The sequence below is a fragment of the Pongo pygmaeus genome, chromosome 8 (assembly GCF_028885625.2).
Source record: "Pongo pygmaeus isolate AG05252 chromosome 8, NHGRI_mPonPyg2-v2.0_pri, whole genome shotgun sequence".
NCBI lineage: Eukaryota > Metazoa > Chordata > Mammalia > Primates > Hominidae > Pongo > Pongo pygmaeus.
In genome coordinates, this window is record NC_072381.2 from 73,494,801 (window position 1) to 73,505,319 (window position 10,519).

The following is a 10,519-nucleotide window of genomic DNA, read 5'->3' on the forward strand; positions in this document are numbered from 1 at the left end:
GGGAGGCTGAGGCAGAAGGATCCCTTAAACCCAGGAGTTCAAGAGCAGCCTGGGCAATATAGTGAGACCCCCTCTCTACAAAAAGTGAACAAAATTAGCCAGGCATTGTGGCATGCACCTGTAGTCTCAGCTATTCTGGAGGCTGAGGTGGGAAGATTGCTTAAGCCTGGAAGGTCAAAGCTGCAGTGAGCCAAGTTCGCGCCACTGCACTCCAGCCTAGATGACAGAGTGAGACCCCGTCTCAAAAGAAAAAGAAGAAGAAAAAAGGAATGAACAACACTGCCCTGGGGTGCCTGGAGAGACTAGAAGCCTACATCACAATCCTAAGGATCATTATAGTCAAGTGATAGATTGAAAAGGCCCTATAGGAAACATAAGGAAAGGCTGGTAAGATAGAAGAATAGAAAAGTGCAGTGTTGCAGACGGAAAAGGAGGAAGGAGCTTCAAGGAGGAAACAGTCAGCCAGGTGCAGTGGCTCACACCTGTAATCCTTGCACATTGGGAGGCCAAAGCAAGCGGATCACTTGAGGTCAGGAGTTCAAAACCAGCCTGGCCAACATGGTGAAACCCTGTCTCTACTAAAAATGCAAAAAAATTAGCCGAGCGTAGTGGCAGATGCCTATAATTCCAGCTACTTGGGAGGCTGAGGCAGGAGAATTGCTTGAACCCGGGAGGTGGAGATTGCAGTAAGCCGAGATCACGCCACCGCACTCCAGCCTGGGCAACAAGAGCGAAACTCTGTCTCAAAAGGAAGAAAAAGGAAAGGAGGAAGCAGTCAGTCAATTAAATGCCATCCTATCAAGAGGTCAGGAATCGTGAGGACTGAAAAGTTAGCATTAGGACAGCAGCAAGGAGGTCCCTGGACCTCCAGTCAATGGCTAAGTCCACTATGTGCTGTATGCACTGTATGTGCATATATTAATAAATTGGGCTGCCTGGCTGCAGAGATATGAGGAGAGAACTGCATTTTTCTCATTCACCAAGTTCCAAGCTCTCATCCACCTGGCATGTGACTTTTATCCCCTTCAAAGGAAGATAGTACTGGCTAGGCACGGTGGCTCACACCTGTAATCCCAGAACTTTGGGAGGCCGAGGCAGGCAGATCACTTGAGGTCAGGAGTTTGAGACCAGCCTGGCCAATATGGCGAAACCCTGTCTCTACTAAAACTACAAAAATTAGCCAGGCATGATGGCACGCATCTGTAATTCCAGCTACTTGGAGGCTGAGGCGTGAGAATCACTTGAACCCAGGAGGCAGAGGTTGCAATGAGCCAAGATCCAGGCACTGTACTCCAGCCTGGGTGGTGGAGTGAAACTCTGTCTCAAAAGAAAACCAAACAAACAACAAAAAACAAAGGAAGATAGCACTAACGGTAGGTTTTAGATACAAAATGTCTCTATCCTGCAGATGCGGATTTCCCCGGGGAAGGCATGCTCTGTCTGCTATAGGAGGAAAGATTGCTTCTCTATAAGCAGGCATTCAGTTTTTATTTTAACCAGACATCACCAGAATGTAACCCTTCTTGGGGTGTTAAAGTGTGGCAGGCCAGGTCTCACTAATGCAGGCCTCCATAACAACTGTTTGAGTACTGAATGAGTGGTTAAGTTGAATATTAGAAGCCGGTTTTCTTATACAAAGGCTGGGATGTAACAAAAGCCCATCAAGAGTATTGCCTATGCCTTTCCTAGGCCTTGAAGCATCACAAAATAAGGAAGGAATTCTTAACAGGACCCATTTAGGATTAAACAAGTTTTATTGTGGATCTGAAGAAACCCCCCCGGTGTCCACAAACAAGTTTACTGGGGGTCTGAAGGAACTCCCCAAACCTCTATGATTTAGCAGGAGACAAGATAAAGGTAATCACCCCAGCACCTGGACTCATTTAGATTAAGTAAACCTACTGAGGCTCCAGAGGAAGGTCTTCAGGACTCACACCTTAGTTACAGATTAAAAGAAATTAATCACTTATGTCTTCAGATGAATGCACACTTACACATAGACATATAGCTTAAAAGGCATATAAGCTCTGGAAAACTTTGTAGTTTTGAGTTGGTCTTGTGATAATTTCTAGGCCTTCTCCCTGTCACTGGTTGCAGAAATAAAAACTCTCTTCCTCCCCAGTTTCATCTGGGTCTCATTATTGGGCCACGAGAAATAGCAGCCCAACCCTCAGTTTGGTCCAGGAACAAAAGTGGGGGAATCCTGGAATATTTGCTCTACTCCAAACTTGCAGAGTTCCTGAGAGATGGTCCTGGCTCTAGATTGCCGGGGAAATAGTTAATTACCACAGCCCTGGGACAACCATTTGGGTAATTCCATTCAAATGCCCCAGGAATGACTCCTGCCCAGTCTGTGTTCCTAGTCAAACAATCTCTCTTTTCTTTTTCTCACCTTCCTTGAAGCAATCTAGAATATTCTTCAAAGGTCATTAGAGAGTGCCTACCTTTCATCTGGGAGATCTCCCCTTAGATCCCTGAGAGACCCAGTGCTGTTGGTTACCAGGCTCAGCCCCTAGCTGGGGTCCACACAGCAGAATTCTCCTCCCAGTACAGGGAACTCCAGGGAAGGAGAGGGTTGCAGCTCCTAGGCTCCTAAGGCAGCTGGGAACACTTATTGTGTCCCTCTGTCCCCAGGCTGGATTCCCCTTGGGAATAACTTTCTGGTTCAGATGCTTCTCCCTGTAAAAGCTTTTCCAATACTCTGTAGTTTGAGCTTCCTTAATTACAGAAGCATGGGGTTCTAGCACCTTAATGTACATAAATATCACATGGGGTTCTGCTAAAACGTAGATTCCTGGACCTCACCTCCCAGAGTTTCTGATCAGGTTTGGGCCAGAGCCTAGAAATCTGCGTTTTAATAAGTATCACTAAATGTTTCTGATGCACATAGTCCTGGGACTTGACTCTAGGAAACAATGCCTTACATTGAATGCGGATACAATCTATATTAAAATTATGATGTTAAGTATACTTACCCCCATTATTCAGCATATCATTGTATATTGAGTTAAATTTGTAACTATCATTAAATAATTAAATGATACAAACAAATCCCTGCTGCTGACCCAGGAACACAGAGTTGCTCATGTGAGAAGCAGATTAATTAGTAATCAATACTTAAATTTAGAGCTCATAGCTGAGACCTATTTGTTTTCTGTGTCAGCTTAGTAGCATTGTAGCATTTCTGCCTCTTGCACCTTCTTTTCTTTTCTTTTCTTTTTTTTTTTTTTTTTTTTTTTGAGACAGAGTCTCACTCTGTCACCCAGGCTGGAGTACAGTGGTACAATCTTGGCTCACTGCAACCTCTGCCTCCCGGGTCAAGCAATTCTCCTGCCTCAGCCTCCTGAGTAGCTGGGATTACAGGTGCCCACAACCACGCTTGGCTAGTTTTTGTATTTTTAGTAGAGATGGAGTTTCACCATGTTGGCCAGGCTGGTCTCGAACTCATGACCTCAAGTGATCCACCTGCCTCTGCCTCCCAGAGTGCTGGGATTACAGGTGTGAGCCACGACACCCTGCTTCTCTAGCACCTTATCAGCTGCTCTGAGAGTTCTGCCTAGTTCTCTATGCACCCCAGTGTAACACAAAGTGATTTCCATTTATAACACAACCATATTTCAAGTCAGATCATCCCAAACATACTTTCTATATTTAGTATCCATGCCTTAGTGTATTCCTATGATAAGATATATATGATTTTCAAACTAAGAAGGTAAGAAGCAAGCCTATGGAATTAACTTTTTACAACTTGGGACACTGGCACATCCTCAGTGAACAAAACCTGGCCGGGCTCAGTGGCTCACACCTGTAATCCCAGCACTTTGGGAGGCCAAGGCAGGTAGATCACTTGAGGTCAGGGGTTTGAGACCAGCCTGGCCAACATGGTGAAACCTCATCTCTACTAAAAATTTAAAAATTAGATAGATGCAGTGGTGCACACCTGTAGTCCCAGCTACTCAGCCGAGGCAGGAGAATCACTTGAACCTGGGAGATGGAGGTTGCAGTGAACCAAGATCACACCACTGCTCTCTAGCCTGGGCAGCAGAGCGAGACTCTGTCTCAAAAAAAAAAAAAAAAAAAAAAGCTACTTTTCCAGACGAATTTGGGAGTCATTTCTCCTTATTTAGAAGCGGAATGTAATTAGATTTTATCGGCTCCATGCACAGAAAACACGGATGAAGGATTAACTCTTAGGAAGCAGAGTTCAAAACTCTTGAGTCTAAAAGGGCAATGATTCTGAACATAAAGCCATCCTACAGTTTTGCACAATCAGTGGAGCAGATTGGAAATTATTCTGTTTTCATTGTTAACATTTCTTGCATGTTTGTTCCATTTTCTTAGTGTCTAAGCAATAGGTTTTGGGTAAATTTAAAGCATAAAAATCATCCACACAAAAGTATAGATAACTGAAGGGTGATGAGTTCTTCTGATAACAAAACCTGACTTAGAGCGGTAACAGGAAAGGCAAAATGATTAAGATAACCAGTGGAGAAAAAGCGGGTGAGATAATTCAGAAGGAAGTGGGGAGAAAGAGCTCCGTACTGGTAGAGTTGGTGTGTGGCTGCTGTAGGTCATGTCAGATTCAGCAACTCATAATCATCTAGCACATTCTCAGGTCCATTTCTATTAACTACATTTTGAACCCCATTTTTACACAGCACATGTATAAAGCCTTCTTGTCACTTCCTGTAGGTGAAAAATTAATATTGGGTCATGATCCTCCTGAGAAAGAGGTTACTGGCTTAAAGAGTCTGGTTGGGGCCAGGCGAGGTGGCTTATGCCTGTAATCCCAGCACTTTGGGAGGCTGAGGCTGGAGGATCACCTGAGGTCAGGAGTTCTCAACTAGCCTGGCCAACACAGTGAAATCCCCGTCTGTACCAAAAATACAAAAATTAGCCAGGCATAGTCACGGGCACCTGTAATCCCAGCTACTCAGGAGGCTGAGGCAGGAGAATAGTTTGGACATGGGAGGCAGAGGTTGCAGTCAGCCGAGATCACGCCACTGCACTCCAGCCTGGGCAACAGAGCGAAACTCCATCTCAAAAAAAAAAAAAAAAAAAGACTCTGGTTGCATTATGAGTTATATGGGCGAGGCTTAACGAAAGCTATACTTTCTCTGGGATTTCTCCTTGACACATAGTTCCTGGTCGCATTCTTGAATTTTGTTTTCTCATCCTAGATTTTTTTCAAACCCTAATAATAATAAATAATTTAAAAATAGTAATAGACATTGCAGCCTCCAATAAATTTTTCTTAATTTTTATTTGTAGAGACAGGAGTCTCTCTATGTTGCCCAGGTTGGTCTCGAACTCCTAGTCTCAAGCAATCCTCCTGCCTCAGCCTCCCAAAGTGCTGGGATTATAGGTGTGAGCCACCATGCTCAGCCTTAGAATCTTTTTTAAAATATTTATTTATTTATTTATTTATGTTTATGACACAGGGTCTCTCTCTGTCACCCAGGCTGCAGTGCAGTAATGCAATCATGGCTCACTGCAGCCTTGACATCCCAGGCTCAAGATGAAAGCAATTAATTTTTTTTAAAAAGGATTACATCTATCTAGAATGCAAAGTGACTGAAAGGCTCATTTATGTACTGCAACATCAATGCATCTATATATAATTTATTATTGCCCTAACATATTTGAATTCTATATTTTTATAACCCATGATTAGCGACTGTGGTAATCAAAAAGCAGACATGCACTGAAGATGTCTATGGCAAGCTTAGAAACAGACTGATGCCTCAAGTTTAGTTACAGGCTCACGCCTGTAATCCCAGAATTTTGGGAGGCTGAGGTGGGAGGATTGCTTGAGCCCAGGAGTTTGAGACCAGTCTGGGCAACATGGCAAGACCCCCATCTCTATAAAAAAGAAGAGGAAAAATACATACACATATAATATATTATATAAATATATTTATATATAAATATATTTTTTTCCCTCTCTTTTTTATATAAATAAATATATCTTTTTTTTATTTTTTGAGAAGCATCTCACTCTGTCGCCCAGGCTGGAGTACAGTGGTGCAATTTTGGCTCACTCCAACCTCCACCTCCCGGGTTCAAGCAATTCTCATGCCCCAGCCTCCTGAGTGACTGGGATTACAGGTGTGTGCCACCATGCCTGGCTAATTTTTGTATTTTTAGTAAAGACAGGGTCTTGCCATGTTAGCCAGGCTGGTCTCAAACTCCTGGCCTCAGTGATCCACCCACCTTGGCCCCCCAAAGTGCTGGGATAACAGGCGTGAGCCACTGCACCCGGCCAGTATTTTTTTTTTTTTAATTAAAAAGAAGAAACATTGCTACAACTACTTAGAAACAAAATGGATAATTTTTAAAAATCTCTATCTGTATAGATACAGCTATAATTCTGATTTGGACATTGTGTGATTTGAGGTTGATTTCCTTTGTCGCTTCTGTCTGGCTTAGTGGCTTGTCAGCAATTTTATTGAGGTGTAGTTGTCCCTTCTTACAGTCCATTCAAACTAAAATTGATAGAACCAACTTCTTGTTAACTTTATAAAAGATATTCATGTTGACATTGGTTCAAACAGCTCTGCCATTTACTAGCTATCTGACCTTGGGCAAGTCATTGAAGCTCTCCCTAAGCCAAAGTTTCACATTCTGTAGGAGGGTAATAGTATCAATGTCATAGAGTTTTGAGACAATTACTTGAGATAATGTATATAAACTGCTTAGCAGAGTGCCTGGAATAGATTAGTTAGCACTCAATAATGTCAGCCTGTATAAACACATTGTAAGGTGATTACAGGTTCGCCTGTAACCCCAGCACTTTGGGAGGCCCAGGCAGGCAGATCACCTGAGGTCAGCGGTTCAAGACTAGCCTGGCCAACACAGTGAAACCACCGTCTCTAGTCAAAATACAAAAATTAGCCGGGCGTGGTGGCAAATGCCTGTAATTCCAGCTACTCCAGAGGCTGAGGCAGGAGACTCACTTAAACTTGGGAGGCAGAGGTTGCAGTGAGTCAAGATTGTGCCACTACACTCCAGCCTGGGCAACAGAGAGAGACTCCATCTCAAAAAAAAAAAGTTATCTTTAAATGCAATGGGTTTATTATTGTCATTTTAACATAAATTATTAAAATGTATCCACTTAAATTTCAAATGGGGTAAATATAGAAATATATAACGTACATAAACAAAAGATCTTTGGTGTCCTCAATAACTTTAAGTGCAAAGGGGCCTTGAGGTCTTGGAAGACAGCTGTCTCTGGGAAGCCAGGCTCAGGGAAAGCAGTGTTTGTGGCATAGGCTATGTGAACAGAGGGCAGGACTGCAAAGCAGCCAATGAGATTTTCTTCTGATAACTAAAAATACAGTCTTAAAATGTAACAAGTCACTACAGAGAACAAATGACAATCAGCAGAGTATGTTGATGGCTATTGGGATAAAGACTGGTTTTAAGACCACTGCCTGTTATACTTGAATTTTATCTTTTTTTTTTTTTAAGGTGTGCATTTTTATTCAACTGGTCTCTACAGGTAAGTCCTGAGTGCCTCCACACCTCCACCCACTCCCAGGGAGACCAAAAGCCTTCAAACGTCTGAAGCTGGGGGACAAAAAAGGGGGGCCACGGTGGCTGATCATTCAAAATAAAACAAAATAAAAAAGTATAAGGGGGAGATTTTTAAAATTTGCATTACATAATTTACACGAAAGCAATCTATCACCTCCCCTGTGTGGACTTGAGAGTGGACTGGGCCATTCTCCTTAGACAGAAGTGGGCTGGATTTTGGGAGGGCAAGGGACTTCCTGTAACAATACACCTTACGATATTTAGAATGACTATTTAAAAAAGAACAATGTGGCCTGACATGGTGGCCCACGCCTGTAATCCCAGCACTTTGCGGGATGAGGCAAGCAGATCATTTGAGGTCAAGAGTTTGAGACCAGCCTGACCAACATGGTGAAACTCTGTCTCTACTAAAAAAAAGACAAAAAAACCTGACCAACATGGTGAAACTCCATCTCTACTAAAAAAAATACAAAAAAAATAAAAAACCTGACCAACATGGTGAAACCCCGTACCTACTAAAAAAAATACAAAAAAAAAAAAATTAGCTGGGTGTGGTGGCACATGCCTGTAGTCCCAGCTACCAAGAGGCAGGAGAATCACTTGAACCTGGGAGGTGGGGGTTGCAGCGAGCCAAGATCACGTCACTGCACTCCAGCCTGGGCAACAGAGTGAGACTCTGTCCCAAAATAAATAAATAAATAAAATAAATATTAAAAAAAAGAAAAAAAAGAACAATGTACAGTCAAAGTCCTTGGCCACATTGTAGAACTTTGGAGGATGCTCACTCCAACCGACTGCTGTCTCCTTCACAGTTTCAGTTTTTAAATCCAGAGTCAAGCCAAAAACAAACACAAACACAAACACACACACACACACACACACACACAAAGCCATGCCAATCTCTTCTTGTTTTCTGCGCATTAGGTTTTTGTCAAGAAAGGGTGTAACGCAACTAAGGAACAGTCTGCCTAGGAGCATTTTCAGTGGACAATGGAAGGACTGGAGTCATCATATTCCTGCTTGCTCATCCACAACTGCTGGAAGGTGGACAATGAGGTCAGGATGGAGCCACGCATCCACAGAGTATGTGCACTCAGAAGGAGCAATGATCTTGATCCTCCTCATGCTGGGAGCCAGGGTGGTGATCCCCCTCTGCATCCTGCAGGGCGATGCCGGGGTACATGGTGGTGCTGCCGGATAGCACTGTGTTGGCGTACAGGTCTTTGTGGATGTCCACGTCACACTTCACGATGGATTTGAAGGTAGTTTTGCGGATGCCACAGGATTCCATGCCCAGGAAAGAAGGCTGGAAGAGCGCCTCAGGGCAGTGGAACTGCTTGTTGCTGCTGGTGATGACCTGGCCATCTGGCAGCTCATAGCTCTTCTCCCAGGAGGACCCGTGGGGGCCATCTCCTGCTCAAAGTCCAGGGCGACTTAGCACAGCTTCTCCTTGATGATGTCACACAGGATCTCTCCCTCTGCAGGTGGTGAAGCTGTAGCCGCGCAATGTGAGGATCTTCATAAGGCGATCAGTCAGGTCCTGGCCAGCGAGGTCCAGATGCAGGATGGTGTGGGGGAGGGCGTGCCCCTCATAGATGCACACCATGTGGGTGACCTGTTGCCAGAGTCCATCACGATGCCAGTGGTATGGCCAGAGGCGTACAGGGACAGCACGACCTGGATGGCCACGTGCATGGCTGGGGGGTTGAAGGTCTCAAACATAATCTGGGCCATCTTCTCATGGTTGGCCTTGGGATTCAGGGAGCCTTTGGTCAGCAGCACAGGGTACTCCTCAAAAGCCACATGCAGCTCATTGTAGGTGTGGTGCCAGATCTTCTCCATGTCATCCCAGTAGATGACCATGCCATGCTAGATGGGGTACTTCAGGGTCAGGATGCCTCTCTTGCTCTGGGCCTCATCGCCCACATTGGAGTCCTTCTTGCCCATGCCAACCATCATGCCCTGGTGTCGCGGGTGCCCCACGATGGAGGGGAAGGCGGCCCAGGGGGCATCGTCGCCTGCGAAGCTGGCCTTGCCCATGCTGGAGCCCAGTGATATCACCCTGGTGAGCTGGCGGCGTGTGTGGACCGGCTGTGGAGTGGCAAGGGCGAGGCTCTGTGCAGGGCGGGGCGGGGGAGGGGGGCAGATGCAGTCTTGGCGGTCTGCATTTTATCTTTTTTGTTTCTTTCTTTAAGAGATGGAGTCTCACTCTGTCGCCCTGGCTGGAGTGCAGTGGCGCGATCTTGGCTCACTGCAACCTCTGCCTCCCAGGTTCTAGCAATTCTCCTGCCTCAGCCTCCTGAGTAGATGGGATTACAGGCGCATGCCACCATGCCCGGCTAATTTTTTGTATTTTAGTAGATACGGGGTTTCACACTGTTGTCCAGGCTGGTCTCAAACTCCTGAGCTCAGGCAATCCACCTGCCTTGGCCTCCCAAAGTGCTAGGATTACAGGCGTAAGCCACTGAGCCCAGCCGATTGAATTTTATCTTTTGAATTCAAGTTGAATAACACAGTCAAGAAGAATAAAAGCTAAGATTTAAGAGACAGTGACTTAGAGATCATGTCCTCAGGGTGCCTAGCACACAAAAAGTGCTCAGTAAAAAAACCTCTAATGAAAACCTAGTATGTTGTCTAAGAATTTTCAAATGTTCATTGGAAAGATAAAGATCACAATATTAAGGAAATAATAACAAAATGCTTTTAATTCTGGCCAGGCGCGATGGCTCACACCTGTAATCCCAACACTTTGGGAGGCCAAGGCAGGCAGATTGCCTGAGGTCAGGAGTTCAAGATCAGCCTGGCCAATATGGTGAAACCTTGTCTCTACTAAAAATACAAAAATTAGCCAGGCACGGTGGCACATGCCTGTAGTCCCAGCTACTTGGGAGGCTGAGGCACAACAATCACTTGAACCCAGGAGGCGGAGGTTGCAGTGAGCCCAGATCATGCCACTGCCCTCCAGCCTGGGCAACAGAGCGAA

The 10,519-nt window shown here is 44.9% G+C and overlaps 1 pseudogene; it reads right to left on the minus strand.

Annotated features, from left to right (window-relative positions):
- Positions 1-8,516: 8,516 nt before the first annotated feature.
- On the minus strand, positions 8,517-9,579 carry LOC129045053 (actin, cytoplasmic 1-like; annotated as a pseudogene).
- Positions 9,580-10,519: the final 940 nt, after the last annotated feature.